The sequence below is a fragment of the Carcharodon carcharias genome (assembly GCF_017639515.1).
Source record: "Carcharodon carcharias isolate sCarCar2 chromosome 37 unlocalized genomic scaffold, sCarCar2.pri SUPER_37_unloc_4, whole genome shotgun sequence".
Classification (NCBI taxonomy): domain Eukaryota; kingdom Metazoa; phylum Chordata; class Chondrichthyes; order Lamniformes; family Lamnidae; genus Carcharodon; species Carcharodon carcharias.
In genome coordinates this window covers 616,275-624,042 of record NW_024470769.1, presented here as the reverse complement: position 1 = coordinate 624,042, position 7,768 = coordinate 616,275, and positions in this window count along the sequence as shown.

Here is a 7,768-nt window from a genome sequence, read left to right as displayed (position 1 = left end):
CAGTGCCTGCGAGCATGGTTCAGACAGGTTAGGGTCTGTAATGCAGTTCCTGAAAGAATGGTAGAGGCAGGTTACGGTCTGTAATGCAAAGCCTGAGCGCGAGTGGAGACAGGTTGGGTCTGTAATGAAGTGCCTGAGAGTGTGGTGGAGACAGATTAGGGTCTGTAATGCAAAGCCTGGAAGCGTGGTGGAGACAGGTTATGGTCTGTAATGCAGTGCCTGAGAGAGTGGTAGAGACAGGTTAGGTTCTGTAATGCAGTGCCTGAAAGCGTGGTGTTGACAGGCTAGGGTCTGTAATGCAGTGCCTGGGAGAGTGGTAGAGTAAGGATAGGGTCTGTAATGCACTGCGTGAGAGCCTGGTGGAGACAGGTTAGGGTCTACAATGCAGAGCTCGAGAGCGTGTTGGAGACAGGTTAGGGTCTGTAATAATTCAGTGCCTGAGAGCGTGGTGGTGACGGGCTAAGGTCTGTAATATTCTGATTGAGATCATGGTGGAGACAGGTTAGGGTAGTAATGCACTGCCTGAGACAGTGGTGGAGACAGGTTAGGTACTGTAATGCAGTGCCCGAGAGCGTGTTGGAGACAGGTTAGGGTCTGTAATAACTCAGTGCCTGAGAGCGTGGTGGTGACTGGTTAGGGTCTGTAATGCACTGCCTGAGAGGGTTGTATAGACAGGTTAGGGTCTGTAATGCAGTGCCTGAGAGCGTGGTGGAGACAGGTTAGGGTCTGTAATAATGCAGTGCCTGAGAGCATGGTGGAGACAGGTGAGGGGCTGAAATACTCTGCCTGAGATCGTGGTGGAGACAGGTTAGGGTCTGTAATAATTCAGTTCCTGAGAGCATGATGGTGACGGGCTAAGGTCTGTAATATTCTGATTGAGATCATGGTGGAGACAGGTTAGGGTAGTAATGCACTGCCTGAGACAGTGGTGGAGACAGGTTAGGTACTGTAATGCAGTGCCTGAGAGGGTGGTAGAGAGAGGTTAGGGTCTGTAATTTAGTGCCTGAGAGCGTGGTGGATACAGGTTAGGTTCTGTAATAATGCAGTGCCTGAGAGCGTGGTGGAGACAGGTTAGTGTCTGTAATAATTAATTGCCTGAGAGCGTGGTGGAGACAGGATAGGGTCTGTAATACTCTGCCTGAGAGCATGGTGGAGACATTTTAGGGTCTGTAATGCACTGCCTGAGAGCGTGGTGGAGACAGGTTAGGGTCTGTAATGCACGGCCTGAGAGCATGGTGGAGACAGGTTAGGGTCTGTAATGCAGTCCCGAGAGCGTGGTAGAGACAGGTGAGGGTCTGTAATGCAGTGCCGGAAAGCGTGGTGGAGACAGGTTTGGTCTGTAATGCAGAGCCTGAGAGTGTGGTGGAGAAAGGTTAGGGACTGTAATGCAGTGCCTGAGAACGTGGTGGGGACAGGTTAGGGTCTGTAATGCAGTGCCTGAGAGCGTTTTGGAGACAGGTTGGGGTCTGTTATAATGCAGTGCCTGAGAACGTGGTGGAGACACGTTAGGGTCTGTAGTACTCTGCCTGAGAGCATGGTGGAGGCAGGTTAGTGTCTTTAATGCAGTGCCTGAGAGCATGGTGGAGACAGGTTAGGGTCTGTAATGCAGTGCCTGAAATAATGGTAGACATAGGTTACGGTCTGTAATGCAGTGCCTGAGAGCGAGTGGAGACAGTTTGGGTCTGTAATGCAGTGCCTGAGAGTGTGGTGGAGACAGGTTAGGGTCTGTAATACTCTGCCTGAGAGCATGGTGGAGACAGGTTAGTGTCTGTAATGCACTGCCTGAAAGAGTGGTGGAACAGGTTAGGGTCTGTAATGCACTGCCTGAGAGCATGGTGGAGACAGGTTTGGGTCTGTAATGTAGTCCAGAGAGCGTGGTAGAGACAGGTGAGGGTCTGTAATGCAGTGCCTGATAGCGTGGTGGAGACTGGTTAGGGTCTGTAATGCAGTGCCTGAGAGCGTCGTGGAGACAGGTTAGGGTCTGTAGTACTCTGCCTGAGAGCATGGTGGAGGCAGGTTAGGGTCTGCAATGCAGTGCCTGAGAGCGTGGTGGAGACAGGTTAGGATCTTTAATTCACTGCCTGAGAGCATGGTGGAGACAGGTTAGGGTCTGTAATGCAGTGCCTGAGAGCGTGGTAGATACAGGTTACGGTCTGTAATGCAATGCCTGAGAGTGTGGTGGAGACAGGTTGGGTCTGTAATGCAGTGCCTGAGAGTGTGGTGGAGTCATGTTAGGGTCAGTAATGCAGTGCCTGAGAGCGTGGTGGAGACAGGTTAGGTTCTGTAATAATGCAGTGCCTGAGAGCGTGGTGGAGACAGGTTAGGGTCTGTAATGCAATGCCTGAGAGCGTGGTGGAGACAGGTTAGGGTTATGGAATGAACTGCCTGAGACCTTGGTGGAAACAGATTAGTGTCTGTAATGCACTGCCTGTGAGCAAGGTGGAGACAGGTTAGGGTCTGTAATGAAGTTCCTGAAAGAATGGTACAGACAGGTTAGTGTCTGTAATGCAGTGCCTGAGAGCGAGTGGAGACAGGTTGGGTCTGTAATGCAGTGCCTGAGAGTGTGGTGGAGACAGGTTAGGGTCTGTAATGCACTGCCTGAGAGCGTGGTGGAGACAGGTTATGGTCTATAATGCAGTGCCTGAGAGAGTGGTAGAGAAAGGTTAGGGTCTGTAATGCAGTGCCTGAGAGCATGGTGGAGACAGGTTAGGGTCTGTAATGCAGTACCTAGAGAGTGGTAGAGACAGGATATGGTCTGTAAGGCACTGCATGAGAGCCAGGTGGACCAAGGTTAGGGTCTGCAATGCAGTGCCCGAGAGCGTGTTGGAGACAGGTTAGGGTCTGTAATAATTCAGTGCCTGAGAGCGTGGTGGTGACTGGTTAGGGTCTGTAATATTCTGCCTGAGAGCATGGTGGAGACAGGTTAGGGTCTGTAATGCACTGCCTGAGAGGGTGGTAGAGACAGGTTAGGGTCTGTAATGCAGTGCCTGAGAGCGTGGTGGAGACAGGTTAGGGTCTGTAATAATGCAGTGCCTGAGAGCATGGTGGAGACAGGTGAGGGGCTGAAATACTCTGCCTGAGATCGTGGTGGAGACAGGTTAGGGTCTGTAATGCATTCCTGAAAGAATGGTAGAGACAGGTTACAGTCTTTAATGCAGTGCCTGAGAGTGTGGTGGAGACACGTTAGGGTCTGTAATGCATTGCCTGAGAGCGTGGTGGAGACAGGTTATGGTCTGTAATGCAGTGCCTGAGAGAGTGGTAGAGACAGGTTACGGTCTGTAAGGCAGTGCCTGAGAGCGTGGTGGAGTCAGGTTAGGGTCTGTAATGCAGTGCCTGAGAGAGTGGCAGAGACAGGATAGGGTCTGTAATGCACTGCGTGAGAGCCTGGTGGAGACAGGTTAGGGTCTGCAATGCAGTGCCCGAGAGCGTGGTGGAGACAGGTTAGGGTCTCTAATAATTCAGTGGCTGAGAGCGTGGTGGTGACTGGATAGGTCTGTAATATTCTGCCTGTGAGCATGGTGGAGACAGGTTAGGGTCTGTAATGCACTGCCTTAGAGCGTGGTGGAGACAGGTTAGGGACTGTAATGCAGTGCCTTAGAGGGTGGTAGATACAGGTTAGGGTCTGTAAAGCAGTGCCTGAGAGCGTGGTGGAGACAGGTTACGTTCTGTAATAATGCAGTGCCTAAGAGCGTGGTGGAGACAGTTTAGGGTCTGTAACAATTAATTGCCTGAGAGCGTGGTGGAGACAGGATAGGGTCTGTAATACTCTGCCTGAGAGCATGGTGGAGACAGGTTAGGGTCTGTAATGCACTGCCTGAGAGCGTGGTGGAGACAGGTTAGGGTCTGTAATGCACTGCCTGAGAGCGTGGTGGAGACAGGTTAGAGTCTGTAATGCTGTCCCGAGAGTGTGGTAGAGATAGGTGAGGTTCTGTAATGCAGTGCCGGAAAGCGTGGTGGAGACAGGTTTGGTCTGTAATGCAGTGCCTGAGAGTGTGGTGGAGAAAGGTTAGGGACTGTAATGCAGTGCCTGAGAGCGTGGTGGGGACAGGTTAGGGTCTGTAATGAAGTTCCTGAAAGAATGGTACAGACAGGTTAGGGTCTGTAATGCAGTGCCTGAGAGCGAGTGGAGACAGTTTGGGTCTGTAATGCAGTGCCTGAGAGTGTGGTGGAGACAGGTTAGGGTCTGTAATGCACTGCCTGAGAGCGTGGTGGAGACAGGTTATGGTCTGTAATGCAGTGCCTGAGAGAGTGGTAGAGACAGGTTAGGGTCTGTAATGCAGTGCCTGAGAGCGTGGTGGAGACAGGTTAGGGTCTGTAATGCAGTGCCTGAGAGAGTGGTAGAGACAGGATAGGGTCTGTAAGGCACTGCGTGAGAGCCAGGTGGACCAAGGTTAGGGTCTGCAATGCAGTGCCCGAGAGCGTGTTGGAGACAGGTTAGGGTCTGTAATAACTCAGTGCCTGAGAGCGTGGTGGTGACTGGTTAGGGTCTGTAATGCACTGCCTGAGAGGGTTGTATAGACAGGTTAGGGTCTGTAATGCAGTGCCTGAGAGCGTGGTGGAGACAGGTTAGGGTCTGTAATAATGCAGTGCCTGAGAGCATGGTGGAGACAGGTGAGGGGCTGAAATACTCTGCCTGAGATCGTGGTGGAGACAGGTTAGGGTCTGTAATGCATTCCTGAAAGAATGGTAGAGACAGGTTACAGTCTTTAATGCAGTGCCTGAGAGTGTGGTGTAGACAATTTAGGGTCTGTAATGCATTGCCTGAGAACGTGGTGGAGACAGGTTATGGTCTGTAATGCAGTGCCTGAGAGAATGGTAGAGACAGGTTACGGTCTGTAATGCAGTGCCTGAGAGCGTGGTGGAGACAGGTTAGGGTCTGTAATGCAGTGCCTGAGAGAGTGGCAGAGACAGGATAGGGTCTGTAATGCACTGCGTGAGAGCCTGGTGGAGACATTTTAGGGTCTGCAATGCAGTGCCCGAGAGCGTGGTGGAGACAGGTTAGGGTCTCTAATAATTCAGTGGCTGAGAGCGTGGTGGTGACTGGTTAGGTCTGTAATATCCTGCCTGTGAGCATGGTGGAGACAGGTTAGGGTCTGTAATGCACTGCCTTAGAGCGTGGTGGAGACAGGTTAGGGACTGTAATGCAGTGCCTTAGAGGGTGGTAGATACAGGTTAGGGTCTGTAATGCAGTGCCTGAGAGCATGGTGGAGACAGGTTACGTTCTGTAATAATGCAGTGCCTGAGAGCGTGGTGGAGACAGTTTAGGGTCTGTAACAATTAATTGCCTGAGAGCGTGGTGGAGACAGGATAGGGTCTGTAATACTCTGCCTGAGAGCATGGTGGAGACAGGTTAGGGTCTGTAATGCACTGCCTGAGAGCGTGGTGGAGACAGGTTAGGGTCTGTAATGCACTGCCTGAGAGCGTGGTGGAGACAGGTTAGGGTCTGTAATGCACTGCCTGAGAGCGTGGTGGAGACAGGTTATGGTCTATAATGCAGTGCCTGAGAGAGTGGTAGAGAAAGGTTAGGGTCTGTAATGCAGTGCCTGAGAGCATGGTGGAGACAGGTTAGGGTCTGTAATGCAGTACCTGAGAGAGTGATAGAGACAGGATATGGTCTGTAAGGCACTGCGTGAGAGCCAGGTGGACCAAGGTTAGGGTCTGCAATGCAGTGCCCGAGAGCGTGTTGGAGACAGGTTAGGGTCTGTAATAACTCAGTGCCTGAGAGCGTGGTGGTGACTGGTTAGGGTCTGTAATGCACTGCCTGAGAGGGTTGTATAGACAGGTTAGGGTCTGTAATGCAGTGCCTGAGAGCGTGGTGGAGACAGGTTAGGGTCTGTAATAATGCAGTGCCTGAGAGCATGGTGGAGACAGGTGAGGGGCTGAAATACTCTGCCTGAGATCGTGGTGGAGACAGGTTAGGGTCTGTAATGCATTCCTGAAAGAATGGTAGAGACAGGTTACAGTCTTTAATGCAGTGCCTGAGAGTGTGGTGTAGACAATTTAGGGTCTGTAATGCATTGCCTGAGAGCGTGGTGGAGACAGGTTATGGTCTGTAATGCAGTGCCTGAGAGAATGGTAGAGACAGGTTACGGTCTGTAATGCAGTGCCTGAGAGCGTGGTGGAGACAGGTTAGGGTCTGTAATGCAGTGCCTGAGAGAGTGGCAGAGACAGGATAGGGTCTGTAATGCACTGCGTGAGAGCCTGGTGGAGACATTTTAGGGTCTGCAATGCAGTGCCCGAGAGCGTGGTGGAGACAGGTTAGGGTCTCTAATAATTCAGTGGCTGAGAGCGTGGTGGTGACTGGTTAGGTCTGTAATATCCTGCCTGTGAGCATGGTGGAGACAGGTTAGGGTCTGTAATGCACTGCCTTAGAGCCTGGTGGAGACAGGTTAGGGACTGTAATGCAGTGCCTTAGAGGGTGGTAGATACAGGTTAGGGTCTGTAATGCAGTGCCTGAGAGCATGGTGGAGACAGGTTACGTTCTGTAATAATGCAGTGCCTGAGAGCGTGGTGGAGACAGTTTAGGGTCTGTAACAATTAATTGCCTGAGAGCGTGGTGGAGACAGGATAGGGTCTGTAATACTCTGCCTGAGAGCATGGTGGAGACAGGTTAGGGTCTGTAATGCACTGCCTGAGAGCGTGGTGGAGACAGGTTAGGGTCTGTAATGCACTGCCTGAGAGCGTGGTGGAGACAGGTTAGGGTCTGTAATGCAGTCCCAAGAGTGTGGTAGAGACAGGTGAGGGTCTGTAATGCAGTGCCGGAAAGCGTGGTGGAGACAGGTTTGGCCTGTAATGCAGTGCCTGAGAGTGTGGTGGAGAAAGGTTAGGGACTGTAATGCAGTGCCTGAGAGCGTGGTGGGGACAGGTTAGGGTCTGTAATGCAATGCCTGAGAGCGTGGTGGAGACAGGTTGTGGTCTGTTATAATGTAGTGCCTGAGAACGTGGTGGAGACACGTTAGGGTGTGTAGTACTCTGCCTGAGAGCACGGTGGAGGCAGGTTAGTGTCTTTAATGCAGTGCCTGAGAGCATGGTGGAGACAGGTTAGGGTCTGTAATGCAGTGCCTGAAATAATGGTAGACATAGGTTACGGTCTATAATGCAGTGCCTGAGAGCGAGTGGAGACAGGTTGGGTCTGTAATGCAGTGCCTGAGAGTGTGGTGGAGACAGGTTAGGGTCTGTAATAATTCAGTGCCTGAGAGTGTGTTGGAGACAGGTTAGGGTCTGTAATACTCTGCCTGAGAGCATGGTGGAGACAGGTTAGTGTCTGTAATGCACTGCCTGAAAGAGTGGTGGAGACAGGTTAGGGTCTGTAATGCACTGCCTGAGAGCATGGTGGAGACAGGTTTGGGTCTGTAATGCAGTCCAGCGAGCGTGGTAGAGACAGGTGAGGGTCTGTAATGCAGTGCCTGATAGCGTGGTGGAGACTGGTTAGGGTCTGTAATGCAGTGCCTGAGGGCGTGGTGGAGACAGATTGGATCTGTAATGCAGTTCCTAAGAGTGTGGTGGAGAGAGGTAACGGTCTGTAATGCACTGCCTAAGAGCGTGGTGGAGACAGGTTCGGGTCTGTAATACTCTGCCTGCGAACATGGTGGAGGGAGGTTAGGATCTGTAATGCACTGCCTCAGAGCGTGGTGGAGACAGGTTAGGGCATGTAATGCACTGTCTGAGAGCGTGGTGGAGACACATTAGGGTGTGTAATGCACTGTCTGAGAGCGTGTTGGAGACAAATTAGGGTCTGTAATGCACTGCTTGAGATCATGGTGGAGAC